Consider the following 22,569-nt stretch of genomic DNA (forward strand, 5'->3'; position numbering starts at 1 on the left):
AACTTACTAGTCTAGCAAGATTGTAGTAGTCCCTCCTTATCTCTGCAGGATACGTTCCAAAACTCCTGGTGGATTCCTGAAGCCATAGGTAGTACTGGACCCTGTATATACTGTTTCCCCCCGCCCCCATACATGCATACCTATTGTAAAGTTCAATTTATAAATTAGTCACAGTAAGAATTTAACAACTCATAATAAATTAGAATAATTATAATAATACACCGTAATAAAATATATGAATATTATTCTCACTCTCAAAATATTTTTTTGCACTCTACTCACCCTTCTTCCTGTGGTGATGCACAAAGTGAGGTGAATGAGGTAGGCATTGTGACCTAGCATTAAGCTACTATGCCCTTCTGATGATAGGTCAGAAAATGGATCATCTGCCTCTGGACTGTGGTTGAGAGCAGGTAACTGAAACCAAAAGTAAGGGGGGACTATTGTACTTGATATTTACTGAGAGCCTCCAGCACTTTCCTTATGTAACAGCTACTCCCTTGTTTACTTCTCTCCTCTTGCGCTAAGTACTGAAGTTGGGAAAAACATGTTCCCTCTACTCCTCACCCCATCTCCCCACACCCAACTCACACCCAACCCCCTCCCCTCTCAGACTTGGCATCAACAGGCGCTCAATAAATGTTCCTTGGATGAAAGGGCAGGTAACTTTCCACTAGCTCACTTTTCTCTGTTGCAGACTGTAGGTGGGTCTCAGTGCTGGGGCAAGAAGGGGAACGAGAGAGTGGGCGTGCCTTAGAGGAAGAAGATTCGAAGCCTGGTTGGCTGGGAGGCTTATCTGTCAGGACCAGGGGCGGGGCCAAGAACACTGTTTATTGGCTCCGTGGGGATGGGCGGAGTAGAAATGGCTGTCCTTGCTGGGCAGAGAGAGCCAGTGAGCTGGAATGAGAGAGGCACGGCCTGCAGGGGTGGGCAGGGGCTGCACCTGGAGCGTAGCTAAGTGACATCCTCCTTGGGTGGCTCAGGTGTCAGGTGCAGAATAAGTTGTTAATTGGGAAGCCGAATTCGTGGAGTCAATGCAGGGACAGGAGGGAAGATAATTCTTCATGAGCAGGGAGAAAGAAACCTTTCAGAAGCCAGGACTCCATTATTACACTTAACTTTTCTTTCTCTGTTCCCTCATCCCACCCTGCCACATCATCTAGTCCTTGATTTATTCAGGAAACCTCCTGAACAACTTAGAAGCAGTCCACTGATGCCAAAGAATGATACACCACAGCTTGGATGTTAATGCTACCAGTTAGAGATATATAGTTGATTATAATTTCTTCAAGTATTAGTTCGAACTAGGGTGATTTTTTTCACCCTTGCAGATGCACGAATACTGTTATTAATAAATACAAAGTATATAGAAGCAAAAGTTGTGGAAGAGGAAGAATTAGATGAGTATCTAACAATTACCCAGCATTTTATTTTCTTTGAAAGAACTAATGATACCTGCCTCCTCTTGCATTAGTTAGGTTGCTGTTTAAGATGCTTTTAAAATTGTCAAAATACATCTGAGATGAGGTCTCCACATCCTCAGTTGAAAATTGGGGAAACTAGAATAGTGTACCTTTGAAAAAAAGCACACCTAACCAAGATAATAAAATATGTAGGTGGATAGAAATCCAGCAGCTTTCTTCATAAGATTCTAAACCAGAACTGAAGAAAGACCATCTGCCATCTCATCTGTGTCCACCTTTTTAGAGTCATCTCTGATTTATTCATTCTGCATTCTAGCCAGGCCAAACTATACAGTTTCTCCAGACTCATCTCATTTTCTTCTATTTCCTATACTGCTTCTTCACTATTTTTGCCTCAAAATTCAGCAAATATATCACCTCACCTAGAAAATTCCAGTATCTCTTTTCTCCAAGTACAGGAGTTTCCTCTACCACCATAGTGCTCTGTGATACTTATCTCTGATGGTGCTTGTCACATTGTGATGTAATTTTTCTTACCAGTTTCTGTACCGGATTGCTAGGGCAGTATCTTTATCTTGGTATTCCTATGTCTGGCTCAGTATCAGTGGATATTGTGTAGATATTGGATGGACAAATGGATGGACAGATGATGGATGGACGTACAGGTGAAGGGATAGCTAGAAGGATGGACATACATGTGGGAGTGAAGGGATAGATAAACAAATGAATAGATTGATGTTTGTACTAAGAGATATATAGGTGAGTAGATAGAAATAAAACTGGTTTAGAGACTGAATCTTGATGGATGCTCTGGTTGGGAAAGACTGAAAGGATCTTGATACCAGCTCAAGTAGATTGATGAAAAGGAAAGGGGAGGTAGTTGAGAATGGTTCAGTGAAATCATTCTTTCTATTGGAAAAAATATTGATAAAACATGTACTAAAGTTAATAAATGCCACATTGTAAGGAGCAGATAATACCAGTTTGATATCCTTAGTGTTTAAAATGCAAAATTCTAACATTTCCCTTCCCCTTTCATCTCCATTTCTTTTTTAATCTCTAGTGTAAATATTATTAAACAGTCAATTGGAATATCCAGTAAGGAAACCCACATTAGTGTGATTATTTTTGAAAGATATCTAAAGTCTTTTTTTGTTGTTGTTGCTGTTGTTAACTAAACCAATTGACTTCTGTGCCTCTAATCCCTGAAAGCAATCATTTTAATAGCAACAACCCTTTTTCTCTAATAATGCCTGACACGCATAGAACTTTATAAAATTTAGAAATATTTGTATGTACAATGTCATATCAATAACTCTGTGTGGTTACTTGAAATTGTTCATATTTTATAGATGAAGAAACTGAGACTCAAAGAAATTAGGTCTTATAGCCACATGGGCTAGTGCAATAGATGGAACTAATGTTCACAATTCTTTACTCCCTTCTGATTTTCCACTACAAAGTAACTTTGCAGTGTCTCCCAGAAAAATCAGTACAGTATTCATCTCTGACATACTGGCTTTGGTCTTGGCCATGTATTTGTTAGCCAATGGATTGTTAATGATCATGACATGAGCAGAGACCTTAAGTCTGTGTGGCTTACCTTGACCTCTTATGTTTCCGCTGTTGCCATAATAACATATTCTGGATAGCTGTTAATCCCAGAAAAAGATATCTGGAGGGGACCAATCCTATCCTAGCTTGGACCCAAACCTAACTGGACCCAGGTGAGTCCAGCTTGGCCCAACCACATACATGTAAGATCAACTAAACCCAAGCCAACCTGCAGATTTATGAGAAAAGAAAATAAATACTTAAACACAATCTTACCATATGATCCAGCGATCATTCTCATAGGTATTTACCCAAATGAGTTGAAAACTCATGTCTACAGAAATGTTTATAGCAGATTTATTCATAATTACCCCCAAACCAGCATCAAGCAAAATGTCCTTCAGTAAGTTAATTGATTAACAAACTCTGGTAATCAATACAATGGAATATTATTCAGTGATAAAAGGAAATGAGCTATCAAGCCAAGAAAAGACATGGAGGAGCCTTAAAGACATACTGCTAGGGGCGCCTGGGTGGCTAGGTCGGTTAAGTGTCCGACTTCAGCTCAGGTCATGATGTCGAGGCTCCTGAGTTCCAGCCCCGCCTTGGGCTCTGTGCTGACAGCTCAGAACCTGGAGCCGGATTCGGATTCTGTGTCTCCGTCTCTCTCTCTGTCCCTCCCCAGTTCGTGCTCTGTCTCTTTCTCTCTCTCAAAAATAAACAAACATTTAAAAAAATAAAAAAATGCATATTGCTAAGTGGAATAAGCCAATTTGAAAAAGCTACATACATACTGTATGATTCCAACTGTATGATGTCTAGAAAAGGCAAAACTATAGAGACAGTAAAAATATTAGTGGTTGCCAGAGATTCAGGGGGAGGCGTCAGGGATGAATATATTGAGCCTGAGATTTTCAAGTCAATGAAACTATTCTGTATGATACTAAAGCCCTGGATATACTATGACATTATGCATTTGTTAAAACCCATGAGACTGTACAACACAAAAAAATGAATGCTAATGTAACTATGGACCTCAGTTAATAATAATGTATCAATATTAGCTCAACACTTGTAACCAATGTGCCATGCTAGAATGCAAGATGATAATAATAATAAAGCATGTACTCCAGGCCCTGCTATCTTAGTCATTTACATTTTTTTCCTGGACCCTATAGAATGATTTGTGATTCTTTCATAAATTTTGAAAGACACAATACAGAAAAATTCATTCCTCAGCAAACATTTTTTGAACATGTTTCCTTAATTATAGAAGTGCTAGCACACAGAAGTTCAATAAATTTCTGATGAAACTTTAAACTTACATTACTTTGCAATAGACTGTATTTTTGCTCAAAATATTCATTGCCTCTTCCATGGGCCCCTGCCTATGGGAGGATGAAATGTCTGTGCTCATTGTAGCAGGTATGGCCATGTGACTTTCTTTGATCATTGAAATATAACTGGAAATGATAGTCCTGCTTCTGAATGGAAACTTTAATAGCCATTCCATAGTCAGTCACCACCAGTTTCTTTTTCCTTCTGACATGAGACTATTATGTTTCAAATGAGGGCTGCTTTTTCATCATGGGTTCTACATTGAAGAAGATATTGAATCAATCCTGACCCCACTATAGATGAAAAACAAACCTTTGTTATAAGCCACTAAGATTTTGAGATCATTATTGCCACATAGTCCGAACCAAGGGAAGAACCACTAATTATAGTTTCTTCACATTTTTTAGATTAAAAAACACTTAAAAGTTATTTTTCCTTTTTTTAATGTTTTTTATTTTTGAGACAGAGAGATAGAGTGTGAGCAGGGGAGGGGAAGAGGGAGAGGGAGACAATCTGAAGCAGGCTCCAGGCTCTGAGCTGTCAGCACAGAGCCCGATGTGGGGCTCGAACCCGTGAACCGCGAGATCATGACCTGAGCCAAAGTTGGACGCTCAACCAACTGAGCCACCCAGGCACCTCTTAAAAGTTATTTTTCTAACTTTAATATTATGGGCAGCATTTTACAAGTTAAGAGATAATCAAAATAGGGTCTATAAATAAACGTCATTTGTGCACTAAACAGTAAAGAAGTGTCCAAACTTCTAGTTGACAACTTAATATGTATTGTGTGGTTAATAAAATACTATTTGATTTAAACTGATGTGTACTATATGTTTTAACATTTTACAATACTTGCTTTTTAAAATTTTTTTAAATGTTTATTTTTGAGAAAGAGAGAGAGAGAGACAGAGCATGAGCAAGGGGAAGAAGAGGCAGAAAGAGAGGAATACACAGAATCTGAAGTAGCTACAGGCTCTGAACTGTCAGCACAGAGCTTGACACAGGGCTCAAACCTACAGACTGTGAGATCATGACCTGAGCCAAAGTCGGACACTCAACCTATGAGCCACCCAGACACCCCTACAATACTTGCTTTATTCATATATCTTAACCATGTATTCACCCAACAATCCACATGACTTTTTAAAGTATTTTAAAGTAAGCGGCAGGCATCAGTGCACTTCACCCCTAAACACTGCAGCATGTATATCACTAACTGGGGTTATATCTTCTTAAGATTTTTTTCTTTTGAAGTAAAATTTATATGTAATGTATAAATTGAAGTGTATCACTCAGTGATTTTTGTGAAACACATATTCCTATGCAATCCAAATATCAATCAAGACATAGAGCATGGCCATCACCCAACAAAGGTTTCACTGTTTATTTTCAGCCCACAGATTTGGTGTGTGTATGTGCTTTTGAATGTTGCATATATTTTTATTCTCAAGTATATGAACTTTATATATTTCAGGAGAGATTTAAACATATTCCTAGAACTCAAACCGATACGTCATGTTTACATAGCTCTTTAGGTCTTAGGAATGATATACTTTAAAAGGAACTGGGTTCTGAAACATAAAACTTTAAGCATCTGATAACTTGAGGATTTTTTTCTGGGCCCTTATTATTCTTTCTCTGCCTTTGCTTTCTGGATAATTTTGTTTCTGTAATGATCATCCGTCAGAGGGAATGTCCCTATCACATCAAGTAGTATCATCATCATTTGTACACAATTGAAACTTTGGCAATCTATGTTCTACAAAAGACATTGGTGGTGCTGGGATATATTTTTCTGATGCTAATCACAACACAGTTAGGTGGGTTTAGAGTGGCCGGGACTGAGACTGGTTAGTAAAAGAAGGATAACCACAAATAAGAGAGAAATATAATGGTTTATACTACATGCTTTGTGGCTGTACACACGTGACAGACTAAAATAATGAGCAGAAACAGCATCAGTAGATAAGCTGAGCCAGCATCAAAAGACAAGGGAAATATAAGAAAAAATATAGGGTTTTTTTTTATTAAAAAAATTATTCTGGGGGGGGAGAGGAGCATAGGGAGAGAGAGAATCCTTTTTTTTTTTATTAAAAAAAGTTTTTAATGTTTATTTATTTTTGAGAGACAGAGAGATAGAGCACGAGCAGGTGAGGAGCAGAGAGGGAGACACAGAATCCGAAGCAGGCTCCAGGCCCCGAGCTGTCAGCACAGAGCCTGACGTGGGGCTCGAACTCACGGACTGCGAGATCATGACCCAAGCTGAAGTCGGACGCTTAACCAACTGAGCCATCCAGGCATCCCAGAGAATCTTTCTTTTTTCTTTTTTTAATGTTTACTTATTTTTGAGAGAGAGGGAGCACAGAGCTCAAACTCATGAACCATGAGATCATGACCTGAGCTGAAGTCAGATGCTTAACCCCCTGAGCCACCCAGGCACCCCAAGAGAGAAAAATCTTAGGCAGGCTCCACACTCAGCAGTGAGCCCAACTTGGAGCTTTATCCCATGACTCTGGATCATGACCTGAGCCAAAACCAAGAGTTGGTCGCTAAACTGATTGAGCCACCCAGGCATCCCAAATATAGGGTTATTTTTATGTGACCTGAAATGTGGCCTTAATTTCCTTCTACTGTTTCCCTGTCCCCATCCTTTATGTGGCCTTAGTAGCCTAAGATAACATATGCCCATGATGCAAAAATAAACATAGTGGAATAGTAGTCTGGTTATATCTTTATTATATAATATGGATGTAAAATGTTCATTCCTAAAATCTGGAGATTTGAGAGATTATTAATACTGTGTGCATACAAAGAGAGGTTGCTATTAATGGAAATTAGAACAGTGAAAAATGATTTCTACTTATTAAATTCACATAGAAATATCATTCCAGTTATCATTGTCAAGGCATTTATCTTTCAGGAATAGGCACCAAAATTTAAAATATTGAAATATTATTTTATAGAAATTATTAATTAATTGAACTAATACACATCCTTTTATCCAGGGGATTCTTTTAAAAGAATTTTTTTCTTAATGTTTTTATTTATTTTTGAAACAGAGAGAGACAGAGCATGAGCAGGGGAGGGGCAGAGAGAGAGGGAGACACAGAATCTGAAGCAGGCTCCAGGCTCTGAGCCATCAGCACAGAGCCCGATGCGGGGCTCGAACTCACAGAGTGTGAGATCATGACCTGAGCCAAAGTCGGACGCTCAACCGACTGAGCCACCCAGGCACCCCATCCAGGGGATTCTTAATAAAACCAAGTTTGGGTAGAATGGAATTGATAGGCAATGTATAAATCCTGCTTACCACAGAGAGAAGGAATTCATGACTGAATGAAGGTATCTCACCACATTTTATTCTTAATTACTTAATAACGATCTTCCTTACCTATAATTTAAAAGGTCAGAAATAGAAGAATTATGAACGAGGTTACAGGCAACATGGACAATTTATAAAATCATCTAATGGAGATTTAATGTATAGCATAGTGAATATAGTTAATACTGTATTGTATGCTTGAAAGTTGCTAAGAGAACAAATGTTAAAAGTTCTTACCACACACACCAAAAAAGGTAACTATTTGAGGTAATAGGTGGGTTAATTAACCTTATTGTGGTAATAATTTGGCAATATATACATATATCAAATCATCACATCGTACACCGTAAACTTACTCAAAATTATATGTCAACTATTTCTCAAATATTGAAAATAATATGAAGAAGAATAAAAAAACAGAATCTGGGAAAACAAAGAAACAAATTATCTAAGACCTTTTTACTATATGTTCTCTGAAGCTTCCTTTCATCCCAACTGACTCTCTGTGTGCCTTGTTGCTGAAATATTCCTTGGACTTGGCATGTGAAGCTTAGCTTAGACACAAGTTACTAGAGGTTATAACTATAATAAAATTATTCTCTCCAGCCCCTACTTATCTCCAACCCCATCACTGAAAATTAACTGTATCCCTGGCATTTATTGAAATATAGAAATATGTTTGTTTTATAATTAGAAATAGATTTAGTGGAAACATGATTGTTCTCTTTAGATATCTGAAGAGTTGTCATTTCTAAGATGAATTTCTTATATCTCCTTGAGACAAAATTAAGAGTAGACATAACTGTAGGCCAATTTGGGGCTCACTCTAGGGAAAGCATTTCTAATAACTAGAACAATCAGATGGTAGGATAGACTATCTAATGAATATGTGATATTTCTATCACTCAAACCATTTGAAATGTCTAGGAAGAAATTAGGTGAGCATGTATATGAGTTTCCTTCATTAAGTTGATTAAAGATGACTTCCAAGAGTTTTTTCTTTCATTTCTAAGAATCTATAAACAAAAAAACAGTAGAATGACCCTTCATTAAAATTTTGACTTGAAAATACTTAAACCTAAGTACTTTAAGTCATATTTCATTGATCTAGCCAATTATCTACATATCTATTATATCAGCTTGGGTATCATCATCAAGAGTTTGCAGATGGTAGGTATATTTCTTACTGTGAATAAGCTTGCTCTGGGTTTATGAGATCAGATAATGATGGAATGAAATTACACTCTTCATCTCATTTATCAGTTGAATATCCATCAATGTATATCCCAGGCAGGCACTGATCTGAACATATGAGACAAGAGCCTCAAAATACTCACAATATTAGAGCAGGGTGCTTTTGAGAATTAGAGAGACCACCACATTGCTAACAAGAAAACTTGTGTATGTGATGGCAAAATTCTACAAGTGGCCTTTAAGAAGTTCTCTCTTGGGCCATATTCATATTCTATGCTTTATTCAGTTTCATATTTCCTCTCTAGCAGGGTACTATAAAGAGCTTATAGGAAGACATTGTTATCCTTGCTGATATTATCTTAGGACAGCCAAGGGCATACGTTATCACACCCCTCTCTTTCCAATAATAAATAACTTCAAAAATAACATGGCTTAAGATCTCTGTTAAGAAAATTAAACTTTAAACTTTGAATTTCAGGAAAGTTTAATATACCTGCACTATATTTGTAATTCATGATGTTCCTAAGTTGAATTTGTGATTATTCCACTGAGTCTATATTACAATAATTCCCTGGTTGAATCTATTACGCTCATGAGATTTGGTGGCTTGTTATTAAACCTGTTAGAGTTAATTATATTTATTGCACTGATCTTCCCTGAAGGAAACTTGAGAATTGTCTTTCTCATCCTTAATTAGGAAATCATAAAATGCAATTCTGAGGACAGGGGAATTGTTTTCTTTGGCTCAATAAGACTGACCTACCAAAATCTCTCTTGATATCAGGTAAAAAAATTAACTTTACTACTAAGCTACAAAAGGATATTCTATTAAATAAAAGATTAGTTTGTTCATTTTACCTTTTCAAGGGAAGAAAGGTTTTCATCCTCTGCTTAAATCATACCTTTCATTTTAAATAACAAAATTGCCTTGTAAGTTATAATGTTCCATTAGTTTGCTAGGGCTGCCATAAGGAAATACCACAAATTGAGTGACTTAAATAACAGAAATTTATTTACCTAAAGTTCTGGAAGCTAGAAATCTATGATCAAAGTATCTGCAAGTTTCGTCCTTCTGAGAAATATGAAAGAGAATCTGTTCCAGGTCTCTCTCAGTGGCTTGTAGATGGCCACCTTCTCCCTATACATGTATGACTCTGTGTTCAGATTTCCCCTTTTTATAAGGACAAATTTGTGCCCAAATTTCCCCTTTTTATAAGGACAGCAATAGTATTGGATTAGGACCCATCCTAATAACTTCATTTTAACTTGGTTGACTATGTAAAGACCCTATCTCCAAGTAAGTTTATATTCTGCAGTGCAGGGGATAGGAATCCAACATCATCTCTTTTGGGGAGACAAAACACAACCCACAATAAATGTCAGCAAGGAAAATGTCCTACAATGTGAATTATTTTTCCAGCAACATTTCTGATTTATTAAAAAGAACTGGAGTTACCTTTGCAGCAATTTTTCTTCTTTTATCCCCCCACCACATTTTAACTGGAGAAGATAATGTGGTCTAAAAATATATAAAGTAAAAATGGTCAAAACCACAGAGAGGTAGACAAGTTCATAATTGTAGTGAGAGCTTTTTATATATACCTCTTTTAGTAATTTATAGAATAAGCAAACAAAAACTTAATGAGGATATAATACCAGAAAAGTATACTCAAGATATTTGACCAAATGAATAAATATAGGACACTCTACTCAAGCACTTAAGAATATACTTTCTTTTCAAGCACACATAAAATATCTACAAAAATTGACTACAAGCTGGACCAACAAAGCAATTCTCATCAAAGTTCAAATGAATGAAATTATACAGACTAGATAGAATACATTATTGACCCCAATATAGTTAAGCTATAAATCAGTAATAAAAGATAACCAGAAAATTCTCATATATTTGTAAATTTACTATATATCCTCATAACCCATAAACAAAGAAGAAATCCTAACAGAGTTAGAATATATTTGGAGTTGAACCATATGAAAATGTTAATTTCAAAATTTATACAATTTAGCCAAAGAAATCCTTACAATTTATAGCCTTGAAGGCATACAGTAGAAAAGAAGAAAGACCAAATATTAAATGAGAAAGCATTCCATTCATCTAGAGAAATTAGAAAAGGACTAGAAAATACAAGAAAAGTAGAAGAAATAAAATAACAAAAATAAGAGCAGAAACTAGTGAGAAAACACAAATCAACCAAACAAAAAAAATTAAGGACTAGTAAAACTGAGAAGACACTAGTGAGAGTTTTTAAGGAAAAAAAAAGAGAGAGAGAGAAAAAACAAATGTCCAGTATAAGAAATGAAAAAAGAGACAACACTACAGATCCAGCATGCATTAAAAATATGGTAAAAGGAGAACCTAAGCAACTCCTTCAGATAGAAATTCTTAATGCCTTATTCTCTCTACACTCCAGCTTTTAGAGCTGCCAAAATTACTGCTTAAAATAAGTGGATCATTGGGTAGACCTTGGACACTTTTATCCTACAGGCTTTTTGGCAGTAGTAATATGGTAGCTATCTCCTTGTTATTAATGCAGATGAAGGCCACAGGAAGTTCCTACAATTAAATTTGGGGGGTAACCTCAAGTGCCTTTTAAATCAAAAGTGCTAGAGGCGCCTGGGTGGCTCAGTCAATTAGGCATCTGACTTTGGCTCAGGTCATGATCTCGCTGGTGGGTTTGAGCCCCGCATCGGGCTCTGTGCTGACAGCTCAGAGCCTGGAGCCTGCTTTGGATTCTGTGTCTCCTCCTCTCTCTGCCCCTCCCATGCTCATGCTTTGTCTCTCTCTGTCTCTTAATAATAAACGTTAAAAAAGATTTTAAAAATAAAAAAATTTAAATCAATAGTGCCAGTTTTTTTCTCACTCAAATATAACTAATGACCCAGACAAATAGTAAAATTTAAGACCAATTTTAAGCTTTATCATCTTTCTCTCTAGTGAAGGTGGAGTAGCATACAAAGTGCAAAACAAAAATGCCATTAGGAAGCCAAATGTTAGAGAAATCTGAATCAGTAAGTTCCTGAATAATTAAAGTTCTTTTATTATCTAACACAACTTAAAATATTAAACTAAGGGAGCCATTAGCAAGAACTTGGTAATTTTATGTAGAAGTTGTAATGGACTTTAACGTATGTAACTCGGCAATATGCAAATTTTGTGTTGTTAAAAGACTTTTTAAACTTTGAGAGAATCTTCAGTTTTATCTCTGCATAAATCAAGATAATAACCGATGACTTATCACTGCAGAATATTTGGGTTCAAGAAGACATCACTTGTAGTTCTACATGCTCCTTACCATACTGACATTTCCATAAAATTAAGAGCATATATTATGAAAATAGGAAACATGAGTTTTCCATTGAGAAGTATTTCATTTAAGGGGCTCCAATTTAGAGTTGCTTTGGCATGAGTTGAAGAAATGAGTCTCATCTGTCAAAATCTTCATGTATGGGAATTGTAATCCACCAGAAAAATTAAAAACTTCAGGTTTGTTTTGCTTCTTTGAAAAAAACAAAAGATACAGAAAAGTTTAAAGAATAATAGACCAAAGACCTATGTATCTGCCACACAGAATTAACCAATATTAACAGTAATATTTTCTTTAGATTTCTTTATCTCATCTCTATGGGGGGGGTGGGAGATAAAGAAATAAAACTTTACAAATTACATTTTAACTCCATATAATCTCTTTTCTGATGCTGATGTCCTCTATTCTTTATTCCTCCCCAGAGGTAAGCGCTCCCTGAATTTGTTGTCTGGTCAGTGCTTTTGTTTTTCAAGGATAGATTTAAATACCTACGAACAGTACATAGTGTTTACAGTGTTACTTCCTTATTGCTCTGCAACTTGCTATTTTCACCCAACATTTTCTAAACTTATCCATGTTAATATTTAAAACTCTAGGGGCGCCTGGGTGGCTCAGTCGGTTAAGCGTCCGACTTCGGCTCAGGTCATGATCTCTCAGTCTGTGAGTTCAAGCCCCGCGTCAGGCTCTGTGCTGACAGCTCAGAGCCTGGAGCCTGTTTCAGATTCTGTGTCTCCCTCTCTCTGACCCTCCCCCGTTCATGCTCTGTCTCTGTCTCAAAAATAAATAAACGTTAAAAAAAAATAATAAATTTAAAAAAATAAAAATAAAAAAAACTCTTTCATTTATTTTTATCTGCTATTTAGTATCCCATCATATTATTAAACACAATTAATCTATCTTTTTTCTTACTGATGGGTATTTAGGATGTTTCCATATTTTTGCTATTACAAATCATGTAGCAGTTAATATTCTTTTTTAAAAAATATAGTTTTCTGTTTTTATTTTAGAGAGAGTGAGAGCAGGGAAGAGGGGCAGAGAGAGAGAAAGAAAATCTAAAGCAGGCTCTACGCTCAGTGCAGAGTCCAACCTGGGGCTGAATCCCATGACCCTGGGCTCATGACCTGAGCAGAAATCAACAGTCAGACACTCCACCAACTGAGCCACCCAGGTGCCCCAATATTCATACATATACACATATATATGTATATACGTACACACACATATATATGTGTATATATACATGTGTATATATACACATATGTATGTATATATATGTGTGTGTGTGTGTGTATATGCATATATATCCTCATTTATGTTAGGATTTCTTGAATGCAGTGGTCTCCCACTTTGCTGACCAGACTGCCCTACCAATAAGAATTTAACTGCCTAACCCCAGTATTTCTATATTATTTATAAATTATATAAATGCTCTATTACACAAATATATAACATCCATTATCAAATGTAAAATTTTTCTTAAAAGATGAAATGAATAAATACAAACTTCTATTATTTTCTTCCCACATTCCATTTGAATTGCTAGATTATAGGATATAGATATGTATAGTTTACTTACACTAGTATCATATTATCATATTATATTATCATATATCAATATAATGCCACATTATTATTGGTAGTAGTAGTATCCCAACAACTATACTAATTTGCATTTCTTCAGAATATGAAAATTTCCATTTTCCTACATCCTTACTAACACTTGATATAAACATATGTGTCAAACATTTTATTTTGATAAGATTTCAAACCAGCAGATAAGTTGCTAGAATGGTTTAACGACCTCCTATGTAAATTCCACATAGATTCACCAACTATTAATACTTTTGCTACATTTGCTTTCTTTCTCCATCCTTCTCTGCTTTCCTCTTTCCTTTCCTTTCCTTCGTATATATTTGTATTTTATTTACATATTTTTTTCCTGAATCATTTGAATATTGTAGATATTATGACTTGTCAGTCTTAAGTATTCCCATATGTAACTCCCCAAAACAAAGGCATTTTCTTTTGTAACCATGGTACAATTATCAAATTCAGGAAACTTAACATTGGTATAGAATTATAAAATTTCACCAATTTTCCCATCAAATCCTCTCTAGCAATTTTTTCTGATCCAGGACACGTGTTGAATTTAGTTGCCTTGTCTAAGTCTCCTTTAATCTGAAAAAGCTTCTGAGACTTTTTTTTCTTTTTCATGACATTGACGAATTTGAAGAGTATAGGCCAGTTATTTTGTTTCCTGTTCTAAATTTAGATTTGCCTAATGGTTTGTGCATGATGAGATTCGGTTATACATTTTTGGCGAGAATATGACATAAGTGAAGCTTTGTCCTCAGTGAATCACATCAGGAGATTGTCAATTCTTTTAAGTTTTCCAATCTAATGGACATGAAATGGAATTGCATTTTATTTTGCATTTTCTTGATGGATCATGACACTGAGCATATTTTCCTATGTTTACTGGCCATTTGAGTTTCTTCTTTTAGAATTGGTTTTTCATAATCTTTTGTCTATTTTTCTTTGATTCAGATGTTATTTGAGAGTAATGTGTCATAGATGTCCTTCCAAACTGTCATTTGTCTTTTATATTTAGTTATGCTTTGCTTTGCAGATCTTTAAAATTTTAATGTAGTCTAATTCTACCATGTTTTCCTTTACGATTCCTTTGGTGTCTTGTTAAAATAAATTCTCTCCTATTTTTTAAAGATCTCTTATGGTTACTTCTTATAGTTTTTAACATTTTATTAACATTTATGTCAAATATAATACAATATAATATAATAAATATATAATGACTTTATTACTCCAAAATTACTTATTGTATCACATGTCTTACTAACTAGTTAGGCTGCCCCTTTCTGTTTTTTTGTCCACCCCCCCAAAATTATTTTGATTGTTTGTGGGCCTTTAAAGTCTATAACATTCATATTGGGGTTTTAACTGGGAACCCATTGACTTTGTGAATTAAGTTACAGAGAATGCAATCTTTATGATATTGAGTTCTTCCAACTATGAACATGAATCTGATATATCTTGTTTTCAGTCAGGTTCTACATTATGTTGCTTGATAACATTTTATAATTTTCCCCATGAGTCCTGCTAATCTTTCATTGGATTTTATTCCTAGAGATCACAGTGGTTTTATTACTAATGTGAATGTTACCTATTTTTTGTTACATTTTAAATTGATTATTGCTTGTGTATAAAAATCTATTGATTTTGGAGGCGCCTGAGTGGTGCAATTGGGTAAGTGTCCCAACTTCAGCTCAGGTTATGATCTCACAGTTTATGAATTCAAACCCCTCCTTTGGGCTCTCTGCTCTCAGTGCAGATCCCATTTTGAATTTTCTGTCTCCCTTAAGTATTCTCTCTGCCCCTCCCCCACTCATTCACTCACACTCTGTCTCTAAAATAAATAAGCATTTAAAAAAAATTATTGATTTTTATAGGTTAATCTTGTGTTTAGTTCCAATGGTTTGTCAATTTTTTAGACTTTTTTGTAGACAGATATATCATCTGCAAATAAAGACAATTTGTCCCTTCTTTTCAAATTTTTGTACTTCTTTTTTTCTTTTTCTTTGACAGGATCAGATAGGGTCTTTGAAAGGATCAGATAGGTCCCAAGTACAGTGTTAAATAGTAGTAGTCATAGGAAGAGGCCTCCTTGTCTTGTTCCTGACTTTAGAGAGTTTCACCATTGTGATGTCAGTTGCAGGTTTTTGTTAGGTAGCTGTAGCAGACATTTTTGGTCTAGTATCACATCCCCTCCATCTCTAATTTTAGCTGCATCTATAATGAACATAGTTGACTTATTCTAACAGCATCTCACTTCAAGTGTACGCTGTGTGTCTCTGGTGACTTTTTTCCCCTTTATGGCCTCTCTGCAGGCCTTTCCAGAAACCACAGGAGCCCACTCAGTCCTTGTGGGCTGTACATTCTAGAAGTGCTGGGCTAGGAGTGTTAATGCTCCTAGGGTCGCCCCTCAATCAATTGTGAATGGGAGCTCATAGATAGATGCCCCAGCTCCTAGCCTTTCCTTTGTCTGATGGACCACTCCTTTCATGCTCCTCAGGGCCTCAGTGATATAAATATTGAGACCTTGCTGCTTATAACAGCAGTCTTTAAAACACACCCTTATATTGACTTACTTTCCTTGCTTGTGTCATTCTCCTGAAACCTCACCGCTGCTTCCTGGGGTCATCTCCCAAATAAAGCACTTAGTACTATGGTCCTTGTGTTAAGCTATTTTCAGGGAATTTCAAAGTATCTTTTTATTTCATAGTTTCTAAGAGCTTCTATCGTGAATTTCTAGTGTATTTTATTGAATATGCTTTCCATCATATCTGTTAAGATGATCCTACATTTCTTTCAGTTTAATCAGTTAATGTGGCTAATTACTTCAATAAAATGTCTTGATGTTGAAACATCTTTTTTGGGGGAGGGGTGGGTTAAGCCCTTCTCGGTCATGATGTGTTTTTTATTTTTGGGGTTTGGTTTCTGTGTGTGTGCGTGTGTGATTTTGTTGTATTTTTTTAAGTTTTATTTTAATTCCAGTTAGTTAACATACAGTGTTATACTAGTTTCGGGTGCACAATATAGTGATGTCACACTTCCATTCAACACTCTGAGCTGGTCACAACAAGTGCATCATCACTTGCCATCAGGGAAATACAAATCAAAACTACAATGAGATACCACCTAATACCTGTCAGAATGGCTAAAATCAAAAACACAAGAAACAACAGGCGTTGGCAAGGATGTGGAGAAAAAGGAAACTACGTGAACTATTGGTGGAAATGCAAACTGGTGCAGTCATTCTGGAAAACAGTGTGGAGATTCCTCAAAAAGCTAGAAATAGAACTACCCTGTGACCTAGCAATTGCACTATTTGGCATTTACCTAGAGAATACAAAAACACTCATTCAAAGGGATAAGTTCACCCCTATGTATATAGCAGCATTATTTACAATAGCCACGATACAGAAGCATCTCAGGTGTCCATCAACTGATGAATGGATAAAGAAGATATATAGATAGATAGATAGATAGATAGATATAATGAAATATTTTCAGCCATAAAAAAATAATGAAGTCATGCCACTTGCATGATGTATTTGGTTTTGATTGTTCATTTGTTGACTTTTGGATTTTCATTTTTCATGCTGGATTTGATATGCTAATATTTACTTGGGATTTTTGTATTTACATTTATAAGTGAGATATGGCCATAATTTTCTTTTTGTTGTCCTAATCCAGTCTTGTTATAAAGTTCCCTTCTCTCTTTGTTCTTCTCTAGGGTGGCTTATATTAGAAAAGGATTGTGTTCTTTGAAGATTCAGTGAATTTTGTTTATTTTTTAAATTTTTTAAAATATAATTTATTGTCAAGCTGGCTAACCTACAGTGTATACAGTGTGCTCTTGGTTTTGGGGGTAGATTCCCGTGATTCATCGCTTACATACAACACCCAGTGCTCATCCCAAGTGCCCTCCTTAATGCCCATCAGTGAATTTAGTTTAAAACCACATAAGCCTAAGGTTTGTGGTTTTTTGGTTTTTGGTTTTTTTTTAGGTTTAGAGGAAAAGAAGATTTTCAACAATAGATTTTTTTTTTTTACTGGTTATTGCCTTATTTAAATTTTTAGCTTTTTGATGCCACTTTGATGATGTATATATAGTCTTATGGAAAGTTTTCCATTTCATTTAAGTTTTTAAATTTGTGGGCAAATTTAATTTATTGAAATGTTTATCCTATTCTAGTTTTCAAGTTTTCTACTGTAAATACAATTTTGTCCTTTTAATTTCTGGTATTTTTGTGTTCTCCCTCCTTTTCCCTTTATCAGTTACTAGTGTTTTCTTTTTTTGATTAGTGTATTCAAAGGACCAGCTTCTGGTTGTGATTCTTTAGTCGTTTGTTTTCTATATTATTTATTTATTTCTATCTTGACTACATCCTTGTTGAGAGGCTGTATCTGGTTCTATCTGCTATTCTAGGTACGAAGCTTTAGATAAGCCATCTCACAGGTTGGGATCACATTTTCTTCCAGCCCGGCTCCACTATTTACTTCACTTACACATAAGTTGAGAATTAGACTCCCAGCCACATCAGCCAATTCTCTGACCCAGAACCCAACAAGTGTACATTATTAGCCCCAATTTCTGCATTGTTTCTATTCAGTTATGGTCCATGCGGATTTTAATCTAGCTTCTGAGCACAGCTGTATTTTAATTGTTCTTCCTTTCTTATATTTTATTTATCATTGCGTTGCCATGTATTTTGGGAGTGGTGGTTAAATTGTAAATTCACAGAACCATCTTGACTGAAAGTCAGGCAATCATTTTTCTAATTCTTTGTAGAATTAGAAACTATTTTAACTGTTTAGAAAAACAGTAATAATTTTATAGTTCCAAGAGTAAATTTTAACTATTTCTGTGAATAAAAGTTATCCTTTTTTGCCTTAGAATTTTTAAAAGATAAAATGAAGCTCTATCAAATCTGTTCAGAAAGTATGTAAGACCAGAGGACCAGAATTTCAATAAAAAGCCAAGAATAGCTGCCCAGTGGCCCCAGGATGGGTATGGAGGTAGCATGGCAGTTAAGAGATGCCCAGGACACAGAGAAATCATATTCAGAGGAATACATCCTGAGCCAGCAGAAGATGCACCAGAAATCCAGCCTCCATCTGGAAGTTCAAGCAGAGTCTTTGCCACTTTCCAAGATTGGCTGTCTCTCTGTGGATCCCTCAGGTAGGCAAGGGCTTCTGGTGGAACTCAGGAAACTGATGAAACTGACTACCACTCACAAAGGGAAACCACTGTAGGAGCCTCTGTCACTTCTAGTTCCCAGTCTGACTTATAGCATGGGACATAGAACCACCATCCTCTGGGCACTCGGAAGAACTTCAGAAAATCCTGCGGAGGATGAAAATATTATCCATATTGATTCATCTGATGAAAACCTAGAACCAATCTCTGGAAAATATTGCTCTTAGCAACATAAGAACTGCAGGAAATCTTTTCAGGACTTTGGGAGCACATAAAGAATCATGTAGTAGAACATTCCTATTGCTGCCCCCTCTTGTAGCCAGGAACCCTCACGGGCTGCCAACCTACACCTGCACAAGTTGATTCATTCTAGGGACCAGCCTATAAGTGCCCTGAATGTGATAAAGGTTTCATCTTCACAGCAGATGTGTGGAGGCAATGGTGTAATGTACACAACATGGCGTGTGCTAATATGGCTGTGGGAAATGGTGTCTTGAAAAAGTCCTGCTACACTGCATCAGAACCATCACAGTTCAGATGGGTGAAATACAGGAAAAGAGCACTCCAAATTATACATTTGTCCTGTTTGTTGCTGTGATTTTGCAAACCAAACCCTCTATCTAAACATATCTAAACCCTCTATCCAAACATGATCCATCGACAGGTCAAGCCATACAAGTGCCAAGAATGGCCTTTGTTCATTTGGTCAGGTTGAAAAGTCACCAACAGGAGCACCTGGGCAGCTCAGTCAGTTAAGTGTCCAACTCTTGATTTTGGTTCAGGTCATAATCTGACAGTTGAGATCAAGCCCCACGTCAGGTTCTGCACCGACAGTGTGGAGTCTGCTTGGGATTCTCTCTCTCCCTCTCTCTCTCTCTCTCTCCAAAAATCAATGAATAAACATTAAAAAAAAAAAAAGGACACCAGCAAACACACTCTGGAGAGCACTCCCTCTACTGTGATGAGTGTGGAGGGACCTTCACGAGGCTGGCATACCTTCGGCCCCATCAGCGGATTCCTACTGGAGAGAAACCATATTCCTGTGCTTGTTGTGGCCGTTCTTTCACTGAGTCAGTGCTCTGAAGAGGCAGGAACAGTTTCCTAAGGTGGAGGAATCCTGGTGGCAGGGACAGATAAGTTTATTATCACCTTTTGTTTTTATCTCCATTAAGATCTATTAACTAAATCAAGGTTTCTAATATGGTCGCTAACTTAGGCCAGATTTTTTCCCCAGACTCTGTCCCTTCATGGATGGCTCAAAATAAATCTAAGAATGTGGTTTATTTTCCCCTTGGAAATGCTATGGTCATTTCTAGCAGGAGTAAAGTAGGTATTTTCAGGTGCAGAGAACACTGTTATTAATGACTGAGAATTGAGTTTTTACAGTTAGCAGACTCCTTATCAAGAAGCCTGGCCCTTTTCATAATTTGGTGTCTTGCTTGGTACTTTCAGGACTAGTCTTTATTGGAGTTTTCCATTATAGTAATCTCTCTGCTGTTTGCATGCTGTTTGGGATGCAAATGTAGTCTCTTTCCTTGAGTATCTTGGTAATTTGGTTTATTTTTGCCATTAATTGTTGCATTTTTTTTCCAAAATAAAATATTTTCTTAAAATTTTTGACAGCATTTATTTGGATGAACTTCAAACTACAGGTACAAATTTTATGTATTCCAGGAGTAATGTTACCTTTTGAGAGAGAATATGACCCATATTAGTAGTGAACTTCCCATATTAGTAAGTAGTGAATTCACTTATGTATTTTAAGAAATCCATTCACCCCTTAGGAGTATGTGTTGTCTTAAGTCATCTTCTGTTGTTTTTTTTTTTTTCCTTTTTAAAAATCATCAAAAAGAGAATATTTGGTTGAGCTTACTTTGTAAATCTGTTATGGTCCTTTCCTATTGTAACTGACTTAAGCTCCTGGGTTAGGGTGCTGGGCACACATTTGGAAATGGAATCAATCTAATAAAGATTCTTAAATTCAAGCCAATTGTTGGGCTTTACAAAGTCTATGGTCTCCTGAAGTCCAAAGGAAAACATCAGTGATATGGATTATTTTGATAGGATTCATATCTTATTGGATTCTCAAGGAGCCTGTGATTCAAGAAAAGGTTCAGAACTACTTTACAAAATTTATGGAGTGACTTTCAGCCTCATTCACTCTGATTTCATCGTTGTCTTTTGTTCTTTATGAATTCTCTCAGAACTAATGTATCATTACGAAAGCACCATCTTTAATATTCCTCTAATGAATGTCTTCTTTTACATTTATGATTGTATTGACATTAACTTCTTTTGCATGATGTATGTTTTAAGATTTTTTGAAATTTTGATGAAACTTGCATGCTAAAATTGCAAACTTGTTTTTGCTTTACATCTTTACGCAGTTAATAACTGGTGATGGTAGAAAACAAGCTAAAATAAGCAATATGGTGATGGAACAACTTGAAAGCATAGGTAAATAGTTTCATTGAAATGGAAAGGGGAATTATGAATGGCTCTTAGAAGACAGAAATGGCTCTGAGTTGAGAATTTTAAATGTACTCTTAAAGCCATTTTATCAGGATAAAAAGAAAATATAAACATTTCCATTGTAATATCTGTTCTAAGCATTGTTTAAGTCTACCATAATTTCTGAAATTAATAGATCCCATTAAAGTGATGATCTTTAGTAAGTGTAACAGATAGAAATCAAATCACATAAAAATGAAAAAGAAGATCTAGTAGAATGGAAAGAGCTCTGGGCTGCCATTAGGGGCTGTGCAATTTCCAGCTTCCTCGCTTGCAAAATAGTGATTTCTAAGGTCCAGTGCAGTTCCAAAATTTCTTTGCTTAAGTCACAGGATGAATTCTATTTCCACTGTGCTTTCAGCTACCTGAAGTGACATAAGTGATTATCATTTAATATTCATGGTTGCAAGAGGGTCCAGATACTATTTGTTTCGCAGTAGTACGGTAAACTGAACAACAGCCACCAGCAGTGTCTGGAGATTGTACTCGCCAATGCTAATCCTTGGAACCTGTAAATGTTACCTGTTAAAAAAGGGGGCAGGTGGGTTGGCAGATGCAATAAAGGATTTTGAGATGGAGAGATTTCCCGGATTGTGTGGGTGAACTCTAAATGCCATCATAGTGTCCTTACAGGAGACAGGCACAGAGAGATTTGACACAGACAGAAAAGAAGACAGTACGAACATGGAGACAAGAGACTGGAGTGATACAGCCACAAGACAAGGGATGCTGGCAGCCACCAGAAGCCGGAAGAGAGAAGGAACCGAGTCTCCCCTAGAGCTTCTGGAGGGAGCTTGGCCCTGCCCACATCTTGATTTTAGCCCAGTGATACTGATTGCAGACTTCTGGCTTCCAAAACACTGAGAAAATAAATTTCTGTTGTTGTGAGATACTTAGGTTGTGGTACTTTGTTACATGGCCAGAGGAAACTAATACAAGTGGCTCACACACACATATGCAGACATCCAGGCGTTATGATTGTGGACCTAATTATATGGGGGAAGATAGATGCATACCGACTGCATTTCTGTGTTGTCTGTTTAGAGTTATACAAACCCCAGGCTGATGGAGAATTATTAAACATATGTCTCCAGATGTACGTCTTATGATTGCAGAAGT

The 22,569-nt window shown here is 36.3% G+C and overlaps 1 long non-coding RNA gene across 1 annotated transcript; it reads left to right on the forward strand.

Moving 5' to 3' along the window:
• Positions 1-371: 371 nt before the first annotated feature.
• Positions 372-22,327, forward strand: LOC109254154 (uncharacterized). The gene is made up of 3 exons (XR_002074663.2): positions 372-413; positions 18,637-18,921; positions 22,084-22,327. It is a non-coding gene; the product is annotated as an uncharacterized LOC109254154 (long non-coding RNA).
• The last annotated feature ends 242 nt before the right edge of the window (positions 22,328-22,569 follow it).

This window comes from Panthera pardus, unplaced genomic scaffold, assembly GCF_024362965.1.
Source record: "Panthera pardus isolate Hobbes unplaced genomic scaffold, ASM2436296v1 HiC_scaffold_21, whole genome shotgun sequence".
NCBI classification, from domain to species: Eukaryota; Metazoa; Chordata; class Mammalia; order Carnivora; family Felidae; genus Panthera; species Panthera pardus.